Raw genomic sequence first — 22,467 nt, 5'->3', positions numbered from 1 at the left:
CGGGGAATGCGTGAGAAACGACCGGACCGGAACGAGGGCTTCTTCTGACAGCATCCTTTTGGGTAAACTCTCACGAGACAGATTTTAGAGCAGGATCTGCCACCTGTACTTCCTTTGCAGACTTCAGTGCACTGTGAAGTAATTGCTATGGTGTCTGTACTAAAGTCTTTGGTCTCCCCGCCTTGCTCCTTGTGCCTATGAACAGGTGGGAAAGGCCTTGGGTGTAGAGCTGTGTTGTGCTCTGTGCTGTCACATTCTGTACATTTGACACTGACCTTACAGTCCTTGGCGAAATGTGTGGATGAAGAGCAACACTTGTAACAGATGTTGTTCTCTTTGAGGAAAACTTTGCGATCCTGGATGGTCTTTGTCCTGAGGGCTCTGCATTTCAGAAGAGGATGTGGCATCTTATGTAAAGGGCAGAACTTAGTAGGGTCGCTGTCTTGATCCTCTGGCTGAAACTCTGCAAATCTGTGGGAAGAAATGTTAGTTTTGTGCACTGCTACTGGAGCTCTGAGTTGTTTAGGGCCAGAAGAATTGGTATAAGACACTGGAAAAATGAAGCTGGGGTTATATTTCATTCCTGCTTGTCTGTCCACAAACTCACTAAAGGGTGGAAAAGGCACATTGTGTTTTCATTTGTAGTTACAGCCAAGATAAGGAAGGCCAGGTAAGTCTCCTTCTGCTTTAGCAACTTGTAACTTCATACACAGGTCACTGAATTCTCTGAGTCTTTGGTAACCTCTGCTAGGTATTTTTGGGAAGTCTTCTATCCTTTAAACAGTGTACTCTCTATAGCCTCTGGTGAGCCATAACATCTATACAGTCTGTTCCAGATGTTTGCAAGACCTATCTCAGGGTGGTTTATGTTAATGTCTCTGATCCTTTTGGCATGTTCAGTAGAATCATTGCCAAGCCACTTTACGAGGAGTTTTATCTGTTCCCTGCAGGATAGATCTAGACCTTGAATGACACTCTGGAAAGCGGATCACCACGCCCTATAGTGTTGGGGGTGATCACTGAATTTGTCAAGTCCTTGGGTAACTAACTCTCTTTTGGCCAGGAACTTGGCAAAGTCTACAGTAGCCTGATTGACATTGGGGTAGGCTGCTGGTGTATTGTGGTGGCGGTGTAAAAGCATACCTGGTAAAAGTCTCTTCTTTAGGCGCACTGGGTTCAAACTTGCATAAGGTTGGCAGTTCGTACCGGCTCGTCACATACACCTTTGGAGTGAAGACTGGTGTTTGATGCTTGTATGAAGGCTGGGTACCTCGTGGAGTAGAAGGTTTGGTTGGAACTGGAAAGTTGGGAACTCTGTCAGATTTTTCTTGCTTGTAGCACTGGGGTCCCAGGTTGTCTTGTTTCTGCTTTATTTGATGTGACTCACTGACGTCATGTTTGATTTCTTGTTGTGGGATGTTGCTTGGGTCCCAGTGCTGGTAGACATAATCTGACGTGCGTTGTGAAGAATCTTGTTGGTCCTCCTCTAGACCCGGTATGCTGCTGCCTACTCTTGGCTCATCGTAGACAGCTGCTTCTAAAGCTTCTGCTTCTGCAATGGCGGCGGCAGCGTCTCTTTCTACTGCCAGCTTCTCCATGTTAGCTTCTAAGATAGCTTGCTGCAATTTGAGAGATGCTTCCTGCTGGGTTAGCTCTTCCTCCAGGCGTATTCTTTCCTTCTCTCTCTCTTGTTCCATGTGTACTCTTTCTTGCTCCAAGCGTACTCTTTCCTTCTCTCTCACTTGTTCCATGCGTACTCTTTCTTGCTCCAAGCGTACTCTTTCCTTCTCTCTTCCTTGTTCCTGTATCACCTTTTCTGCATCAAGGTGGACCTTTTCTTTTTTCATCTGTAGCTCTTGGTTTGGGAATGTGGCCCTGGCTCTTGCTTCAGCTTTTGAATGGGCGATAGCTGCTGCATTTGCGACAGATGACTTAGATGAGCTTGCTCGTGAACATGTTTTGTAAGAAGATGTCCCACTGTGAGACATGGCTGTGGGGAAGAAGCTGTCTTGGTGTATAGAGACCATTCTAGTGTTGATGCTGCTTGACAGAGCGCCTCTCTGTGTAGCGTGGCTGCCTGCTTTGTCTGCTGCAGGCCTGTATCTTTAAGGCTTCTGACTGTATGGGTACTGCATAGCCCCGGGCTGTACAGACTTCCGAAGTCAGCTTATCTTCCTTCAGAGGTCAGCTTAAAAATGTCACTGTTCTGTCTCTGGAACAGATAGCTAAATCTTCTTATCCTAATAACTTCAGATACCATATTTCTTTGATCTCAGTTTTATTAGAACAAGCCAGATGAAATTTCTAAGTTCTCTAAGGTGTGATGACGATAGATTGAGAAAGACATGTCTTGCTTCCTGCAATGTGTTGAAAAGAATGGTGGCTGGTTCACTTCCTGTTAAGATTCTACCCAGAATTCCCTGCTTGCTGACAACTTCCTTAATTACACATACAGTAAACAATTAAACAGAACTACAGCAATACCAAAAAGGAACGCTAGATGGAGCCTGCACACCACATATGATTGTCTTAAGTAAATTACACATTTTGCATGTAAATTTAACAACACAGGTACAAATAAGGTACAAATAATCAGCAAGACATCTGGTGGACAGAACACTTTGCACTCGTAGTTTGCACTTGTATTACAAAGTGGATTTGTCTTTTGTAAATAACCCCCTATATGTGCTATTTCCACCAGGTTTGTTTGTATCCTCTTTTCAGCTATCCCAACCTAAACTTAAAAATTGTCCCTTTTGTTTCAGAAAGATTGAACAACAAGATTGGCCAGTCACCAATGGTGGAACAAATTCTTTTTGACACAACATATATCACAGAAAAATCTCTCCACAGGGTCTGAGAATACTCAAGACTTGTCCATTTTTTACATCAGAATTAGCCCCTGAATGGTCCCAGGTCTCAGAGTTTTGCACCCAAAAATGGATGCAAACTATTATAAAACAGCTAGAATTTAAATATTCACAATTTATTCATCAATTGAAAGAAAATAATTGTGTACTCTTTCAACATATGCCCCATACACACAGTCGGATTTTCCAATGGAAAATGTCTGATCGGAGCGTGTTGTCGGACATTCCGACCGTGTGTGGGCTCCATCGGACATTTTCCATCGGATTTTCCGACACACAAAGTTTGAGAGCAGGCTATAAAATTTTCCGACAACAAAATCCGATCGCGTCAATTCCGACCGTGTGTGGCCTGTTCCGACGCACAAAGTGCCACACATGCTCAGAAGAAATTCCAAGACGGAACAGCTTGGTCTGGTAAACTTAGCGTTCGCAATGGATACAGCACTTTTGTCACGCTGCAATGTTAAAAATGGTTTAATACAGCGCACAGTCTTCTTCTTTATAATGTGAGAAGAATTAAGTAGTTTTGCTGCTCATATTCACAGAGTTCTCACAAACTTATTTCTTTACTATTTATCGGGATTCCCGCAATATATTTTGATTTGTTACATCTGACAACATTATTTTTGTGTTGTATTTTTTTTTTTTGTTTTAAGGCAGATTATTCATTTTTGGTTTGTATTTTTTTCAAGGCTGATCTTTGTTTTATTGTATTTTTAGTTTTACTCCAGAATATTTTTGTGTGTGTTTTGTGTGTCAAGTTACCACAACACTATTGATATGTTGTTATATTTAATCTGTAGGAGATTGTTTGGTGTTGTTGTCTCTTGTTAATTTCACATTGTACTTTAGAAATGTACCTGAATCGTCACCAAAAAACTGTCCTTTTTGGATGAAAACACACATAGGAGAGTATAATTTTCCAACAAAATTCATTTATTAAGGGCTCACAACTAAACAAAGAGGGAGGCAACGTTGGAGAAACAGCAGAAATGTGTGAAGCCTTGGGCCCCCAGGGCAGACATCAACTATTTTCAAGCAAAATTGGTGGCCTGAGGAGTCCATATCTAAGGGAGTGCAGTCTGGTCCAGAAGTCCCAGAGACCTGGAAAGCAGCAGATGACATCTGTGTCCCCAGGCTGTGGTCATACAAGAGACTGCAGCTTTTGTCAGACCAGACTGAACCCAGGGCCACTGAACCCAGGGCCAGACTGAATTCCACAGCCTCCTCCTGGCTGAGGTCTTCCTGTGTATGAAAAAGGGACATTGTTTTAGTTTTTTATTCATCAATTACACACAATTTTCACCTCCTGACTGTTGCAAATTGAATGTTACCAAATATAACTGACTATCATTCTGAGCCCAGCATTTTTCATTCTTGTCCCAATTTTGGGTGCCCACTACTGTCTATTGATATGTAAAACACTTTTTTCAATCAGCAATTAGTGATCGATAATAACATCTAGTAAACATCATTTATTCATTGACCAGAAATCTGTAGAAGAATGCTATACCTGACTCCAGCTGGGCTCCTCCACTTCTTCCTGGCTGGAAGGCCCAGGTTGGACATCGGAAGTCTCAGCTGGGGTGGAAGGAAGAGTGGAAGGAAGAGTAGAGAGGGATTCCCTGACTTCAGTGTGGTCTGACAGAAATCGCAGTCTCTCATAGTACCACAGCCTGGGGACATAAATGTCATCTGCTGCAGCTCCGGATCTCTGGGAATCTGTGACCTTTTTGCGCTCCCTAAGATAAGTGCTCCTCAGGCCACCAATTTTGGTTTTTAAATAGGGGATGGTTGCCGGGGGGACCACCAACTTCACCAACTCCAGCAGTTTCTCCAGCGCTGCCTGCCTCTTTTGTTTATTATTATAATGAGGATGTCTCACCTGCCACAGACAGGGCAGCTCCCTGTACTTGTCTATGAACAGGGGAAGGAAATTGTGGTCGTTGAAGCCATCCATTTTCTCTGCAAGACACAACACAAGACAAACCCTAATGTCAGGCCAAACTCTCCTAATCTTGTTACAATATAGGCTTCAATTTCGAAGCAGTATAGGCCCAAGTTTAGATCTTACCTTCGTTATCACGATCGGCGCCTCCGATGTTCCTTCCTCCGCTCACAGATCGTACGCAATACGCACGCGTGTTACGCTTTATACACACTGCGCATGCGTGTAACTCTGCCCACCCCTGACGTTCTTTCTAGTCTATTCCGTTCTGCGCAGTGGGGGAAGAGCACATGGCGGAGACACAGCAGGTGCGTGCTAATTACTGCAACGAGGAGGAAGAGGAGGAAAGCCCGGATCCGGACACGTTCCGATCCAGAAGGAGATTTAAGGCCTCAAATATGTCCTTTGGGGAGATGTTGGAGATGGTCGACATCCGGAAGAGGGCCGACTATGATGGCAAGTATGGACCTTACCCCAACCCCAATGTCAGAAAGGCCAAGATAATGGTGAAAGTGGTCAGGAGTCTGCACCGGAATTTCGGGGTACGATGATCGAAAGATCAGCTCAGGAAGCGGTGGTCGGACCTCAAATTATGAGAACATGAGTAGTACAGAAAGATCCGGAGAGTGCTGCAAAAAAGTAAGTAGTTGTGCTGTGTTCCTATTCTTTATGTTTATTACGTTCGTGCTGCTCCATGTGCTTTTCTTAAAAGTGTACATTTTAAAATGGCAACTTTCATGTTGATGGGCACATTATTCGTTCGTATCAAACATTTTTCTTTCGGCCTATAAAGCACCATTGTTTTGGCCATATGCATTTGGCCACATTTTTTACGCCCTACTTGTATGAAACTAATTTGGTTGTGTAGATGGCTTTGTTACTAGAATGAAATGCAAACTAGATTCTGTGTAAGGAGAGGACACGGAGCAGCTGTTTTCACATCTGGACACTGGAGCACTAGTGTGGGACACCAGAACACCATTTTTATTAGGGGCCCACACAGGTGCTCCAGTGTATACTATAGGGGGGTCTCCACCTGTAAAGCTTGTACTAAACGGGTAAAGTATTCCAGCTTGCCAAAGGACACTGAAAATGCTACATTTTGGAACTCTGCCAAAATTGACAATTGTACCCCACTTCCAAGCAATGTTTCCTATTTATAGTTCTGCCATCAAATATCTGTGTGCTAAGTATAATATTTTTGTTTTACATAGGGGCGAAAAGACTCGGAGGACACCCCTCATCCGAGGACCCCACAGACCCCCCACCTCTGGAAGAAGGGGAAATCCCCCCAACACAAAAAGAGCAGGAGGAAGAAGACGTGGTGGAACTAGTCACCACAACAGGTGAGTGTCTGCAACCACAGGCTCAGGTAAGAGATGGATGCCAGCATATTTTTGATACCTGTTTTTGTTTGGTTTCTCTCTTTTTAGGTGATCGTGATGTTGTGGATCCAGATCATTTCACATCAGAAAGTGCACAGATCCTGATCGGGGAGATCATGGGGTGTAATTTAGCTTTGGAAAACCTCCAGAAAAACATCAATGGTGTTATTCAAAAAAATAAGAACATCATTGATGTTTTGGGGCGAGTTTAAAGCCCCTCCAAATCACTTTCTTCTTTTGTGTGCTACAAAGTTCAAAATGTTTTAGCGATTTTTAGAAAAGCCAAATTTGAAGGATGCACACAGTGTGCCAACATGTGCTATCTGCCATCACGGGAGATCAATGTAGGCGTTTTGGGGGTGCAACCTCTTCCTCAATAATAAAGTAGCTGAGAGGAAGGGGTTTCTCCCCCAAAACACGTCCCTTGATCCCCCGTGATGGCAGCTAGCACATGTTAACATTGGTAAATTTGTGTGCATCTTCCAAATTTGGCTTTTCCTGGGGTGACATCACCCCATCTGAACGCAATATCAAACACAGTTCCTAAATAATCATGTCTGATATTGCCTTCAAGTTCTACCTAATGTGAACTTTGTAAGTTCAAGATTTGTGTCTTTCTTGTTGGTTTTACATATGCCTGTTTTATCTTAAATGGACATTTCTATTTTTGATAATGCCACCCCAAAAATTGTTATACAACAAACATGTTGGTTTGTTTTAAAAACCTTTTGATTGTGCCATCACCATGTGATTGTGCAGGTATTAAAAAGATTGTTAATCGAGAATGTGTGGATTATTGTCTCAACGCTACAACACTTTTGTGGTGATGTCATTGCTGCTTTCTGTGAAAATGGGGGTTATTTCCTAAGGGCAAATCCTCTTTGCACTACAAGTGCAGTTTCAGTGCAGTTTCAAGTGCATTTGTAGTGCAAAGTGTCTTTGCCTTTAGTAAATAACACCTAACAGTGCTTTGTATAAGGTTACACAATCACGCCATTTTCAGGACTCCCCACATTTCTGTCAGGGTCAGCTAAAACAAACACAAGCAGTAAATGTCACCAAAGATTAGCTTTTTTTTTTGTTTTATTTGATAAAGGCTTCACAAATTGTCTGGCATATTGATGGCCCCCCTACCCGCAAAGAACTCAAGGTATCTTAACTGGACATCACGGGCACTCAGGGAGGGCAAGCCAGGACGGCCACTTTCAAGCGCCGTCAGGGTTGTTTCATTTATAATTCCGGCCTCAGGCCCAACTGAGCCAGCATAGTTGGCCGAATGTTGCCGTAAAAAGTTATGTAGAACACAGCACGCCAGGATTATATGATTAAGTTTATACTCCGCCATATGGATGGGTGTAAGAAATAGGCAGAACCAGCTGGCCATGATTCCAAATGTGTTCTCCACCACTCTTCTGGCTCTGGCCAGCCAGTAATTAAAAACCCTCTGTTCCGGGGTGAGGGTCCTCATCTGGAATGGCCGCATAAGATGGTCCCCCAGCGCAAATGCTTCATCCACAACAAAGACAAATGGGAGTCCTTCCACATTCTCTTCTGGAGGTGGCAAGTCCAAGCTGCCATTCGGGAGATGCCTGTAAAACTCCGTCTGGGCGATGACTCCACCATCGGACATCCGGCCATTCTTCCCCACGTCCACATACAGGAAGTCGTAATTAGCCGACACCACCGCCAACATCACAATACTATTGAACCCCTTGTAATTATAATAGTATGACCCCGAGTTGGGTGGTGGGACAATGTGGACATGTTTCCCCTCAATTGCCCCTCTGCAGTTAGGAAAGTCCCACCGCTGGCAAAGTGGGAGGCCACAGTCTGCCATTCCTGTGGCGTGGAAGGAAACTGTTGAGGAAAACAAAAAAAACTTAGTATTTTTGCACATAAAAATGGAAAGCAGATTAGACACAAACATTCTTGGCCAACATCCAGATAACATTTATTAAGGGGAATTTTACTACACCAAAGTATAAGGTACACCTATCATATTCCCCCCCCCTCTCATGGGCCATTTCTAACATTATTGGGGGGGGATCTTGGACAGGTAACCCTCGTCACTTCATTGAGAGATGAATGCCTAAATAATGGGTATTACTTGGAACAGCCCCTCCTTAGTTACACTATTGGCAGCCCACTGGACAGGTAAGAAGTGTCATAATACAAAGATATAAATACACACTGTACACATTTGAGCACATTTGGACATTCGGCTATTACCTATCAAGATAATAATACTATCCAAAAACTTTAAACAGTACCATTTGAAAGTATACAGGCAGGCCCTTGCACTACATGCTTTGGGGAATTCATCCATACATCTGACCACAAAAGAGATGGGTATAGTGTGTATGGGTTTGGCAAAGTCAGCAGATAGATGATTGAGGATAGATAGAGAATTGGGATCAGCTGACTTAGCAGTTGGGGGAGGGAGGGTTAATAAAAATGATTTGGGGACACTACAAAAAAAAGCCTCTGGCACTCTGCCTGAATTTAAAGCACAAATCACATTTCAAAACATTTTAGGGGTGTTTGGGGTAAAGCACTACTATGGAGCTGATAAAATACATTGTTAAGTAACTACATGAGGTGAATATAGGGCCAGGAGAGCATGCTGGGGAGGTAAGTGAAGGCAAATATGTATAAAGGACAAAACAAAAAAAACATAAAATTCAAGCATGCATGAGGAGAAAGGGGACATTCACAGCATATTACAATCATGGTAATTAGGGAATGAGGAAAGAAATACAATATATTAGCAAACATTCAATACAATAAAATATGATATAAAAGGATAAAAATCTTACCTTAATATACTCCTTCTGCAGGACCTGGATGATGGCAGAACAGGTCTCTGGGATAATGATACCCAGAGCTTGGGGGGAGATGCCTGTCGAGAACTTGAGGTCCTGCAGGCTTCTCCCTCTCGCCAAGTACCGCAGGGTAGCGATGAGCCTCTGCTCCGGAGTGATGGCTTGCCTCATGCAGGTATCCTGCCTGCTGATATAGGGGGTCAGCGAAGCCAACAAACGGTGAAATACGGGGTCCGTCATCCTGAGAAAGTTCCTGAAATCATCAGGATTATTCTCACGGATCTCACGGAGCAAAGGCATATGGGAGAACTGGTCACGCTGAAGCAACCAATTCTTGGTCCATGAACTCCTCCCCACCCTGTTCATAGACTGGACTTTTGTCAAGGTCAGGACCCCAACACCAAGCCCCCACACAGCACGAACTCTACGAGGAGTATGTATACGCAACATGGCTAGAAAACAGTCGGCTGCTCAGAACGAAGTAACAGAACGCACTGAAGAACAGCAAGGCCTGTGAAGAGCGACCTGAAAAACAGCAACGAGCGGACAAGATCACACAGAAAACTCCGATACGAACTGACTGCACACACTGAAGAGCAGATACAAACCCACAAGCACAAACTGAACCGCAGAAAACAATCTGAAAGCCACGAGTCTGAAAGAGCGCAAATCGTCTCTCACCAAACTTTTACTAACATGAGATTAGCAAAAGGAGCCCAAAGGGTGCCGCGCTTGGTTCTGAAATGGCCTTTTCTAGTCTCGTCGTACGTGGTTGACATCACCGCGTTCTTGGCGATCGGAAATTCCGACAACTTTGTGCGACTGTGTGTATGCAAAACAAGTTTGAGCCAACATCCATCGCAAAAAATCCTAGGATTTTGTTGACGGAATGTCCGACCGTGTGTACGGGGCATTACTCCTCATCTTCCAAAAAAATGTTTTTTCACCCTCAAAAAACACACTAAAAAGAATGAGGATTTATTATTCAGGACCAAGTTAGGAAAGAACCAGAGGGATCCAATCTTCAATTAGAAAAGACCCAGAGCTACATCCATTCCCCTTTTGCCACATGGTTATATAACACCTATGCCACTTATGGCCTGCAAACCTAAGCCTAAGTTGCAAGGAACAGGTCCCAACCCCATAACCAAAGTCATGGACCAATAACCTTCCACTGTACCCTGGGGTCCTCACTCCATTATAGGACATATGAATATAAACGTAGAAGTCTAAAAAAACTCCCTCATAACCATGCTTCACACCCTGCTTGTAAAAAAGATACAACCTACATCCAACCTTGCACAGAAACTCAGATCCCACTCCCTGAGGCCAGCACTCCAAACCCCAGTATGGGTGCCACTGTTCCCACACCTGTTCATCCTCTGAATACAGATTTATTTCCCACAGTTCAACATTACCCTTTTTTTTTGATCAAATACTCTTTATTACATTTTTCAATAATACAACAAACGTTGTACAGCAAAAGTTCAAAAACACACAAAACAATTCCCACAAATAATCCCTCTCAAATACACCTCCCTAAAATCTTTATTCAAGCTCCTCCATCGCTTTATTAATCCTTTATGGAGAATATATAATTATCCCTGCTTCTGTGTTATTATTGGTTTTCCTTATCATTAGTTTACTCAACTGATTGTTCAAACAAGTTGGAATCTAGCCACCAGTGCCAAATTTTTACACATTTTTTAGGGCTCCTCCTATGTTTATATGTCAGTTCCTCTCGTCTTAGATTAAGGTTAATCACTTCAATCCATTGATCTATTGTTGGTGGATATTTTGATATCCATTTTTGTAATATAAGTTTATGACCCATATTTCTCAACCACATGCATTTCACCTGGGAGGGTATCTTCCAGTATTATCTCTAGCAATGCTATTTTTGAGTCTAAATTCACTTGTGTAGATCTTAAGGAGTTTAAAGTATCAAAAATACACTCCCAGTAGCAATGCAGTTGGCATCGCCACAACATGTGTATAAGTGTACCTGTATCAGTAGTGCACTTTGGACATTTAGATGTAACTGCTTTACCCCATGAATACAGCTTTAACTACTTGACGACCACGCTATAGCCAAAAGACGGCTGCAGCGTAGGCCTTAATTGCTGGGAGGGTGTCCCTAGGACGTCCTCCCTAGCAAGCGCAGTCTGCGCAACCCTGCGGGTTATGCACGACGCTCTGTGAACACCGAGTCTATGAGACTCGGCTGATCACAGATCCGAGTAAGGGGTCGATCCCAGACCCTTACAACGTGATCAGCTGTCAGCCAATGATGGCTGATCATGTGATGTAAACAGAAGCTCGGTAATTGGTATTTTTTTTCCTCACGCTGTCAGCGTGAGGGGAAAAAAAGCCGATCACTGGCTTCTATCAGAAGCACATCAGTCCCTCACTCAGAAAGCCGTGGCTGTGCCCACCAATGTCACCTGCCAGTGCCCACTGTGCCACCTACCAGTGCCACCTACAAGTACCCACCAGTGCCACCTACCAGTGCCCACAGTGCCACCTACCAGTGCCCACAGTGCCACCCATCAATGCTCACCAGTGCTGCCAATCAATGCCCATCATTGTCTAATAATCAGTGCCACAGATCAGTGCTGCCTTTCAGTGTCACCTACCAGTGCCTACCAGTGCCCATCAGTGCCACCCATCAGTGCCCATAAGTGCCACCTATCAGTGCTGCTTATCAATGCCACCTATCAGTGCCCTTCAGTGCCACCTATCAGTGCCCTTCAGTGCCACCCATCAGTGCCACCCATCAGTGCCTATCAGTGCCACCTCACAGTGTCACCTATCAGTGCCGCCTAATCAGTACCCATCAGCGCAGCCTATCAGTGCCCATCAATGCAGCCTCATCAGCACACATCAGTGAAGGAGAAAAATTACCTGTTTCAAAATTTTATAACAAACTATGAAACAGTTTTTTTTTTTTTTTTCAAACTGTCGGTCCCTTTTTGTTTTATTTAGCAAAAAATAAAAAATCCAGCAGCAATTAAATACCACCAAAAGAAAGCTCTATCTGTGTGAAAAAATTATAAAAATTTAATTTTGGTAAACTGTAGCATGACCGCGCAATTATCATTCAAAGAGTGACAGCGCTGAAAGATGAAAATTTGTCTGGGCAGGAAGGGGGTTTAAGTGCCCAGTAGGCAAGTGGTTAAAGGAGTATAATGGGCTCTATGAATAATGAATAGTTGAGTTAGACACTGTGAAGATGATAAGGATACATCAAATAAATTCTTCAAAGCTTGTTTCCATCCCTCGTCACTAAGTGTCTCTAGATCTCTAAACCACCATCCATAACTACCCTCTTGTAGATTAGTTCTAGGGATGAGCCGAACACCCCCCTGTTCGGTTCGCACCAGAACATGCGAACAGGAAAAAAGTTCGTTCGAACACGCGAACACCGTTAAAGTCTATGGGACACGAACATGAATAAACAAAAGTGCTAATTTTAAAGGCTTATATGCAAGTTATTGTCATAAAAAGTGTTTGGGGACCTGGGTCCTGCCCCAGGGGACATGGATCAATGCAAAAAAAAGTTTTAAAAACGGCCGTTTTTTCAGGAGCAGTGATTTTAATAATGCTTAAAGTCAAACAATAAAAGTGTAATATCCCTTTAAATTTCGTACCTGGGGGGGTGTCTATAGTATGCCTGTAAAGGGGCGCATGTTTCCTGTGTTTAGAACAGTCTGACAGCAAAATGACATTTTGAAGGAAAAAACTCATTTAAAACTACCCGCGGCTATTGCATTGCCGACAATACACATAGAAGTTCATTGATAAAAATGGCATGGGAATTCCCCAAAGGGAAACCCCGAACCAAAATAAAAAAAAAAAAATGATGTGGGAGTCCTCCTAAATTCCATACCAGGCCCTTCAGGTCTGGTATGGATATTAAGGGGAACCCCGGCCAAAATTTAAAAAAAAAATGACGTGGGGTTCCCCCTAAATTCCATACCAGACCCTTCAGGTCTGGTATGGATTTTAAGGGGAACCCCGCGCCAAAAAAAAAAAAAAAAAAACGGCGTGGGGTCCCCCCAAAAATCCATACCAGACCCTTATCCGAGCACGCAACCTGGCAGGCCGCAGGAAAAGAGGGGGGGACGAGAGTGCGGCCCCCCTCCCTCCTGAACCGTACCAGGCCACATGCCCTCAACATTGGGAGGGTGCTTTGGGGTAGCCCCCCAAAACACCTTGTCCCCATGTTGATGAGGACAAGGGCCTCATCCCCACAACCCTGGCCGGTGGTTGTGGGGGTCTGCGGGCGGGGGGCTTATCGGAATCTGGAAGCCCCCTTTAACAAGGTGACCCCCAGATCCCGGCCCCCCCCTGTGTGAAATGGTAAGGGGGTACCTACCATTTCACGAAAAAAGTGTCAAAAATGTTAAAAATGACAAGAGACAGTTTTTGACAATTCCTTTATTTAAATGCTTCTTCTTTCTTCTATCTTCCTTCATCTTCTGGTTCTTCTGGTTCTTCTGGCTCTTCTGGTTCTTCCTCCGGCGTTCTCATCCAGCATCTCCTCCGCGGCGTCTTCTATCTTCTTCTCCTCGGGCCGCTCCGCACCCATGGCATGGGGGGGAGGCTCCCGCTCTTCTCTTCTTCTTTTCTTCTCTTCTTCTCTTCTTCATTTTCTTCTCCGGGCCGCTCCGCAATCCATGCTGGCATGGAGGGAGGCTCCCGCTGTGTGACGGCGCTCCTCGTCTGACAGTTCTTAAATAACGGGGGGGCGGGGCCACCCGGTGACCCCGCCCCACTCTGACGCACGGTGACTTGACGGGACTTCCCTGTGACGTCACGGGGAATGCCACAGGGAAGTCCCGTCATGTCCCGTGCGTCAGAGGGGGGCGGGGTCACCGGGTGGCCCCGCCCCCCGTTATTTAAGAACTGTCAGACGAGGAGCACCGTCACACAGCGGGAGCCTCCCTCCATGCCAGCATGGATTGCGGAGCGGCCCGGAGAAGAAAATGAAGAAGAGAAGAAGAGAAGAAAAGAAGAAGAGAAGAGCGGGAGCCTCCCCCCCATGCCATGGGTGCGGAGCGGCCCGAGGAGAAGAAGATAGAAGACGCCGCGGAGGAGATGCTGGACGAGAACGCCGGAGGAAGAACCAGAAGAGCCAGAAGAACCAGAAGATGAAGGAAGATAGAAGAAAGAAGAAGCATTTAAATAAAGGAATTGTCAAAAACTGTCTCTTGTCATTTTTAACATTTTTGACACTTTTTTCGTGAAATGGTAGGGGTATAAGTACCCCCTTACCATTTCACACGGGGGGGGCCGGGATCTGGGGGTCACCTTGTTAAAGGGGGCTTCCAGATTCCGATAAGCCCCCCGCCCGCAGACCCCCACAACCACCGGCCAGGGTTGTGGGCATGAGGCCCTTGTCCTCATCAACATGGGGACAAGGTGTTTTGGGGGGCTACCCCAAAGCACCCTCCCAATGTTGAGGGCATGTGGCCTGGTACGGTTCAGGAGGGAGGGGGGGCCGCACTCTCGTCCCCCCCTCTTTTCCTGCGGCCTGCCAGGTTGCGTGCTCGGATAAGGGTCTGGTATGGATTTTTGGGGGGACCCCACGCCGTTTTTTTTTTTTTTTTTGGCGCGGGGTTCCCCTTAAAATCCATACCAGACCTGAAGGGTCTGGTATGGAATTTAGGGGGAACCCCACGTCATTTTTTTTTTTTAATTTTGGCCGGGGTTCCCCTTAATATCCATATCAGACCTGAAGGGCCTGGTATGGAATTTAGGGGGACTCCCACGTCATTTTTTTTTTTTAATTTTGGTTCGGGGTTCCCCTTTGGGGAATTCCCATGCCGTTTTTATCAATGAACTTCTATGTGTATTGTCGGCAATGCAATAGCCGCGGGTAGTTTTAAATGAGTTTTTTCCTTCAAAATGTCATTTTGCTGTCAGACTGTTCTAAACACAGGAAACATGCGCCCCATTACAGGCATACTATAGACACCCCCCAGGTACGAAATTTAAAGGGATATTACACTTTTATTGATTGACTTTAAGCATTATTAAAATCACTGCTCCTGAAAAAACGGCCGTTTTTAAAACTTTTTTTTGCATTGATCCATGTCCCCTGGGGCAGGACCCAGGTCCCCAAACACTTTTTATGACAATATCTTGCATATTAGCCTTTAAAATTAGCACTTTTGATTTCTCCCATAGACTTTTAAAGGGTGTTCCGCGGCATTCGAATTTGCCGCGAACACCCCAAATTGTTCGCTGTTCGGCGAACTTGCGAACAGCCAATGTTCGAGTCGAACATGAGTTCGACTCGAACTCGAAGCTCATCCCTAATTAGTTCTAACTGTCGTTTGTAAAGAAGAATATATACTCCCTATAAGTCCCTTTTTTAGAGCGTTTTACAGTTACTGCCAAAGTTAAAGTTGGTGATGGATTATATTTTAATAAGAAAGTCCTTGCTTGACTTTACAAAGCATGCCGTAGTTGTAAGTATTGAAAGAATAATTTATTTGGCAAATTATATCTCTCTGCCAATTTATCAAATGGTTGTAAAACCTCATTGTCAAAAAGTTGACACAGAAGCAGAATGCCAGCCTTCTTCCATAAATCAAAATTTTCAAGCCTCACAACCTCAGGCAATTGGAAATTATTCCAAATGGGCATATATTGGGTATATCTCTTGTAGGGATGAGCCAAACACCCTGTTCGGTTCGCACCAGAACATGCGAACAGGCAAAAAATTTGTTCGAAAATGCGAACACCGTTAAAGTCTATGGGACATGAACATGAATAATCAAAAGTGCTAATTTTAAAGGCTTATATGCAAGTTATTGTCATAAAAAGTGTTTGGGGACCTGGGTCCTGCCCCAGGGGACATGGATCAATGCAAAAAAAAAAGTTTTAAAAACGGCCGTTTTTTCGGGAGCAGTGATTTTAATAATGTGTAAAGTGAAACAATAAAAGTGTAATATTCCTTTAAATTTCATACCTGGGGGGTGTCTATAGTATGCCTGTAAAGGGACACATATTTTCCATGTTTAGAACAGTCTGACAGCAAAATGACATTTCAAAGGAAAAAAAGTAATTTAAAACTACTCGCGGCTATTAATGAATTGCCGGTCCGACAATACACATAAAAGTTCATTGATAAAAACGGCATGGGAATTCCCCACAGGGGAACCCTGAACCAAATTAAAAAAAAAATGATGTGGGGGGTCCCCCTAAATTCCATACCAGGCCCTTCAGGTCTGGTATGGATATTAAGGGGAACCCCGGCCAAAATAAAAAAAAATGGTGCGGGGTCCCCCTCAAAATCTATACCAGACCCTTCAGGTCTGGTATGGATTTTAAGGGGAACCCCGTGCCAAAATTTTTTAAAAAATGGCGTGGGTCCCCACAAAAATCCATACCAGACCCTTATCCGAGCACGCAACCTGGCAGGCCGCAGGAAAAGAGGGAGGGACGAGAGAGAACCCCCCTCCTGAACCATACCAGGCTACATGCCCTCAACATTGGAAGGGTGCTTTGGGGTAGCCCCCCAAAACACCTTGTCCCTATTCCCTGTGATGTCAGAGGGGGGGTGGGTCACCTGTTACGTAATGGGTGACCCCGCCCCCTCTGACGTCACGAGGAATGCCACAGGGAAGTCCCCGTCAAGTCCCAGTGCGTCAGAGGGGGCGGGGTCACCGGGTGGCCCCGCCCTCCATTATTAAAGAACCGTCAGAAGAGGAGAAGCATCACACAGCGGGAGCCTCCCATCATGCTGGATGTGGAGCGGCCAGAAGATGAAGGGAAGAAGACTCCACGGAGGAAGATGCCAGACGAGAACACTGGAGGGAGAACCAGAAGAAGAAGAAGATGGAGGAAGAAACCGAAGGAAGATAGAAGATAGAAAAAAGAAGATAGAAGATATAAGAAGCATTTAAATAAAGGAATTGTCAAAAACTGTCTCTTGTCATTTTTAACATTTTTGACACTTTTTTTCTGAAATGGTAGGGGTACTTTTGAACAACCCTTACCATTTCACACAGGGGGGAAGGCCAGGATCTGGGAGTCCCCTTGTTAAAGGGGGCTTCCAGGTTCCGATAAGCCCCCTGCCCGCAGACCTCCACAACCACCGGCCAAGGGTTGTGGGGATGAGGCCCTTGTCCCCATCAACATGGGGACAAGGTGTTTTGGGGGGCTACCCCAAAGCACCCTCCCAATGTTGAGGGCATGCAGCCTGGTATGGTTCAGGAGGGGGGACCCCACAACATTTTTTTTTTTAATTTTGGTGTGGGGTCCCCCCAAAAATCCATACCAGACCTGAAGGGTCTGGTATAGATTTTGAGGGGGACCTGACGCCATTTTTTTCTTTTAATTTTGGGGCGGGGTTCCCCTTAATATCCATACCAGACCTGAAGGGCCTGGTATGGAATTTAGGGGGACATCCCACGTCATTTTTTTTTTTAAATTTTGGTTCGAGGTTCCCCTGTGGGGAATTCCCATGCCATTTTTATCAATGAACTTTTATGTGTATTGTCGGACCGGCAATTCATTATTAGCCACGAGTAGTTTTAAATGACTTTTTTTCCTTTGAAATGTCATTTTGCTGTCAGACTGTTCTAAACACGGGAAACATGCGCCCCTTTACAGGCATACTATAGACACCCCCCAGGTACGAAATTTAAAGGAATATTACACTTTTATTGTTTCACTTTGAGCATTATTAAAATCATCAATCATTATTACAATCTCCTGAAAAAACGGCCGTTTTAAAACTTTTATTTGCATTGATCCATGTCCCCTGGGGCAGGACCCAGGTCCCCAAACACTTTTTATGACAATACCATGCATATAAGACTTTAAAATTAGCACTTTTGATTTCTCCCATAGACTTTTAAAGGGTGTTCCGCGGCTTTCGAATTTGCCGTGAACACCCCCAAATTGTTCGCTGTTCGGAGAACTGGCGAACAGCCGATGTTCAAGTCGAACATGAGTTCGACTCGAACATGAGTTCGACTCGAACTCGAAGCTCATCCCTAATCTCTTGTATTGAGTATATTGAATAGTAGGGATTGGCAAACGATTCGGCCCAAGCATAAGTTCAGGCCAAACTTTAGCTGTTCAGACGTTTGACGAACAGCCGAACAAATGGTAGTTCAACTGTTTGTTCGCCCCCCGAACCGACCACAATACATTAGTGTGCTTAACAGTGCATTGCAAGCCCTGATTGGCTGAAGTAGTGAAAGCTTCAGCCAATCAGGGCACAGAGCACTGTCAAAGTCATGATTGGACACTGTCATCAAGACTTTATCTAATCATGGCTCATTCCCGCCCCACAGTATAAAATTTTTCTTTCATTTATGGGGCTACTACACGAAAGCCTCTATTCGTATTCGGGGTCAATACTCGCAGCCCTTCAGTATTGCAAAAGGAACCAGACAATGTTGCCCCTTATCCCCTTTAATTTTTGCGATAGCCATAGAAACGTTAGCAACAGCAAAACGCACGAATACCAATATTAAAGGGGTATCATGCGGCACACAAACCCACAAATGCGGCTTATTCGCCGATGACATGCTTATATTTTTAACATCCCCAATTATGTCTCTGCCTAATCTCTGCAAAACACTCAGGGACTTCTCAACAGTATCCGGTCTCAAAGTAAACTATGATAAATCCCACGCCGTAAATATCTCCCTGAAACCAGACATAGTTAAATCATTACAAAGCTCCTTTCCCTTCAAGTGGAGCAACTCCTCCATAGAATATTTAGGAATCATCCTCACTGCCAAAATCGAAGACCTCTACACCTCTAACTTTGTCCCCGCCTATAAAAAGCTGGAAACTGATTTAAAAAATTGGGCAAAGGGAGAATTTTCTTGGCTAGGTAGGATAAATGCCATTAAGATGACACTACTGCCCAGACTTCTATACCTTTTTAGAGCCCTACCAATTGGTGTTAGGAAAGACCACCTGAAATCATTTCAACAAAAAGTCAATAAATTCATTTGGGGAGCCTCAGGCCACAGATTACCACAAACAACACTGTACACGCTGAGAGCAGAGGGGGGTCTGGGACTACCTAGATTGCTTTGGTATTATCAAGCAGCTAGAATTTCGCAGCTGTCTATAGTGCACTCAAAAATGGAGAAATCGGACTGGACTCACATAGAGAGACAGGCAGCCCCCTCCTATACCCTTGACTATCTTTTAGGGATCCCATCTAAAAACAGACCCCCGATCCTATCGCCCATCCTGTCCCAATCTTTAGCCCTGTGGGACACACTAAAAAAGAATAACTCGATAATCTCAGAATGCAAACCCCTTTCACATATCTTCAATAATCCCGATTTCATTCCAGGATTAAAGATTAGGGAATTTAAATGGTGGTTGGATAAGGGGTTGTACCGGATCGGCCACTTCTTTACCTCGGGAGCTCCAATAGCCATGAAATTCTGTTCTGATCAACTGGATATTCCGGTCACGGAACATTTCAGATTTCAACAAATTCAGCACTTTCTCCATAAAATCTGGAAATCCAAATCATCCCCTCCCAGGTTCACCCCATATGAGACTTGGTGTGGACAGGCCACGGAACAGTGGGGTGGTGTCTCTGTAGTCTACCAGTTACTAGCCCACAGGAACAATAAAACTCAGTATATGAATTACTGGGAAGAGGATCTTCAACTAGGTTGGAGCTTGGAGATGTGGCGGATATCCTTTTGTAGAAACTTCAAGAGGATTCGGAGCATTTCTTTGATAGAATCCAACCTGAAAGTGATGACCAGATGGTACCTCACACCATCGAGATTAGTGACCATGTATCCAACAGCTAACCCTCAATGTTTTAGAGGTTGCCAACTTACGGGCTCTATGGCCCATACATGGTGGGAATGCCCAAGAATAAGGTCTTACTGGAAAAGGATGTTTGCCATGATCCAAAAGGTCAGAACCCATCAGATTCCAAAAACCCCGTCTATCACGCTACTTGCCCAGGTTACCAAAACCCACTCGTAAGCTGATCCACTTCATGTTACTGGGGGCGAAGTTAACAATCGCCAAAGCATGGAAACAACCCAAAGTTTCCCTGCTGGCCACAAAACGTAAAATTTCATGGATTATGTCCCAGGAAAAACTTTCAGGAATACTATTAGACAAAACCAAAGAATTTGAAGCAACCTGGGAACCCTGGGCTAAATACGTAGGCATTTCCATCTTTCCTGGTATAAAAGCATAGGGGACTTGTCTCGGTATGCCCAAGCGTTTGACTGACACCTATCTCTTCTCTTTCCCTTTCCTTCTGCTCTCTCTTTTCTTCACTACTCTATTCCCCTTCCTTTCTTATTCTTATACTTTATGCGTTTTTCTCCATCATTGAGACACTTGAGAATTCCGCCAAAGTAAATATATTGTAAAGGACTCTGGACTCTGAGGAATTGGAGCCGGGATTTTGTTACTTCTTGCTGGTTAATCGCGCCCTACAGGGCAAGTTTTGCAGAGGTCTGGGGGGAGGGTTGTGGGGCTTCTCTTTGGGCACAGCAAGATCCCCATTGGGGGTGCCAGGAGGAGTCCCCATCCTCCTACGCTGGGCTTTCCGATTAAGGAATAGACAGGACCTCAAGAAGGCGGAACCTTTTAAAGCTTTGATATTGTGTCTATTGAACTCATCCTACTGCTTCTTGAATTTATTTGATGTTGTATTAATGCAAACAGTATATGTTCACCAATTTGTCTGATATATTGACAATTTACATGAATCTTTTTCATATGTTTTTAAATAATATTAATAAAAATCTTTTGAAAGAAAAAAAATTATTCTTTCAATGGCAGCCATTTTCAGTGTGATTTTGGCATGGAGAGAACTAGAACAGGGCTCTGTTCAGTGCTATCAGTTTGTTAGTGTGCTATTCTGTGCTATTTTGCTTCAATTGTCAGTGTAGAATATTAGTTTAGTGTCAGTCTAGGGATAGTGTGAGTGTAGTGAGGAGGACCATCATTTAGCTTTGCATAGTGTGTAGCTAGAGTAGGGACAGTTTAGATAGTTTCACTGTAGTGTAGTGAGACCGTGTCATTCATACATTAGTGTGGAGTACGGACAGCTCATATAGTTTCAGTGTAGTGTAGTGAGACAATGTCAGTAATCTTGACATTTGTGTATAGCTAGAGTAGGGACAGTTCAGATAGCGTCAGTGTAGTTGAACACCTTCTATTTGATTGCATTACTGCCAGTTTAACGCCATTTACTTCTGTGTGCGTTAATGCCAGTTTAACACCACTTACTTCTGTGTGCGTTACTGCCAGTTTAATGTCATATTGTTTTGTGTGCGTTACTGCCAATTTAATACCATATCGTTTTACGTGCGTTACTGCCAGTTTAACGCCATATAGTTCTGTGTGCGTTACTGCTAGTTTAACGCCATAATGTTTTGTGCGTTACTGTCAGTTTAACGCCATTTACGTCTGTGTGCGTTACTGTCAGGTTAACGCCATATAGTTCTGTGTGCGTTACTGCCAGTTTAACGCCATATAGTTCTGTGTACGTTACTGCCAGTTTAACGCCATATAATTTTGTGCATTACTGCCAGTTTAACGCCATATAGTTCTGTGCGTCACTGTATGTTTGGCGCATTATATTGCAGTATATTATAGTGTATCCATGGAGTGTGTCTGTGTAGCTTGAGTACTCAAATTAAAGTTCACCAAACACCTCTTTACATTGATTAAAGTGTATCTACATACAGATTTCAACTTCTTGTTTATATTTGCTTATAAGCACCGCCCCTCCATCCCAATAATGTCTGGGAGGACAATAAGGAGAGGCAGTCGTTCCCTTGGCACTGTAAAGGGGCCAGCAACAAATGTGTCCACAGGCAAAGGTGGATGTGGTGGTCACAGAAGAGAAGGGTAACAAGTAATTCTGCTCTGCTAAAAAAGAGGAATAAGCAGCTAACACGACCAATATGATAAAGGCATATGATAGTAAAACAGAAAATATGTGTAACGCTAAAAGTTCAACGTAAAAACAATGTCCAACCAATGTTGAAAGGTATTGAGGAAAAACCTAGAAGAAAAGTCCTCCATGCATACAGAACTCGTAAAATGGTCGATGTAATTTCAGTGACTTTGTGTGAGGAACATATCAAATATGTGACATCTGGAGTGAACAAAGCAGAGACACACCACCACCAACAATAGGGAGGCTTACCAGATCACGTAGACCCAAGAGGGCATACGCCCAACTGGGTCAAATCAGGCTTGGGTGGTGGGTAACGGTAGATGCTCCAGAAGAGTAGCAGGGATGAAATTCAAAGGGCAGACCAGATGCTAGTGGGTCCCTCGAGATGATATTGGGAATCAGATGGCAGTATTGTAAAGTAGGAAGGAAAAAGGCCACATAGTGTGATTCCGTAAAACAAGTACCAAATTTATTAAAAAAGAGATACACTCACATGAATTTCTTAAAATCT

This window comes from Aquarana catesbeiana, linkage group LG06 (genome assembly GCF_042186555.1).
Source record: "Aquarana catesbeiana isolate 2022-GZ linkage group LG06, ASM4218655v1, whole genome shotgun sequence".
NCBI classification, from domain to species: domain Eukaryota; kingdom Metazoa; phylum Chordata; class Amphibia; order Anura; family Ranidae; genus Aquarana; species Aquarana catesbeiana.
This window is presented reverse-complemented; position numbering follows the sequence as displayed.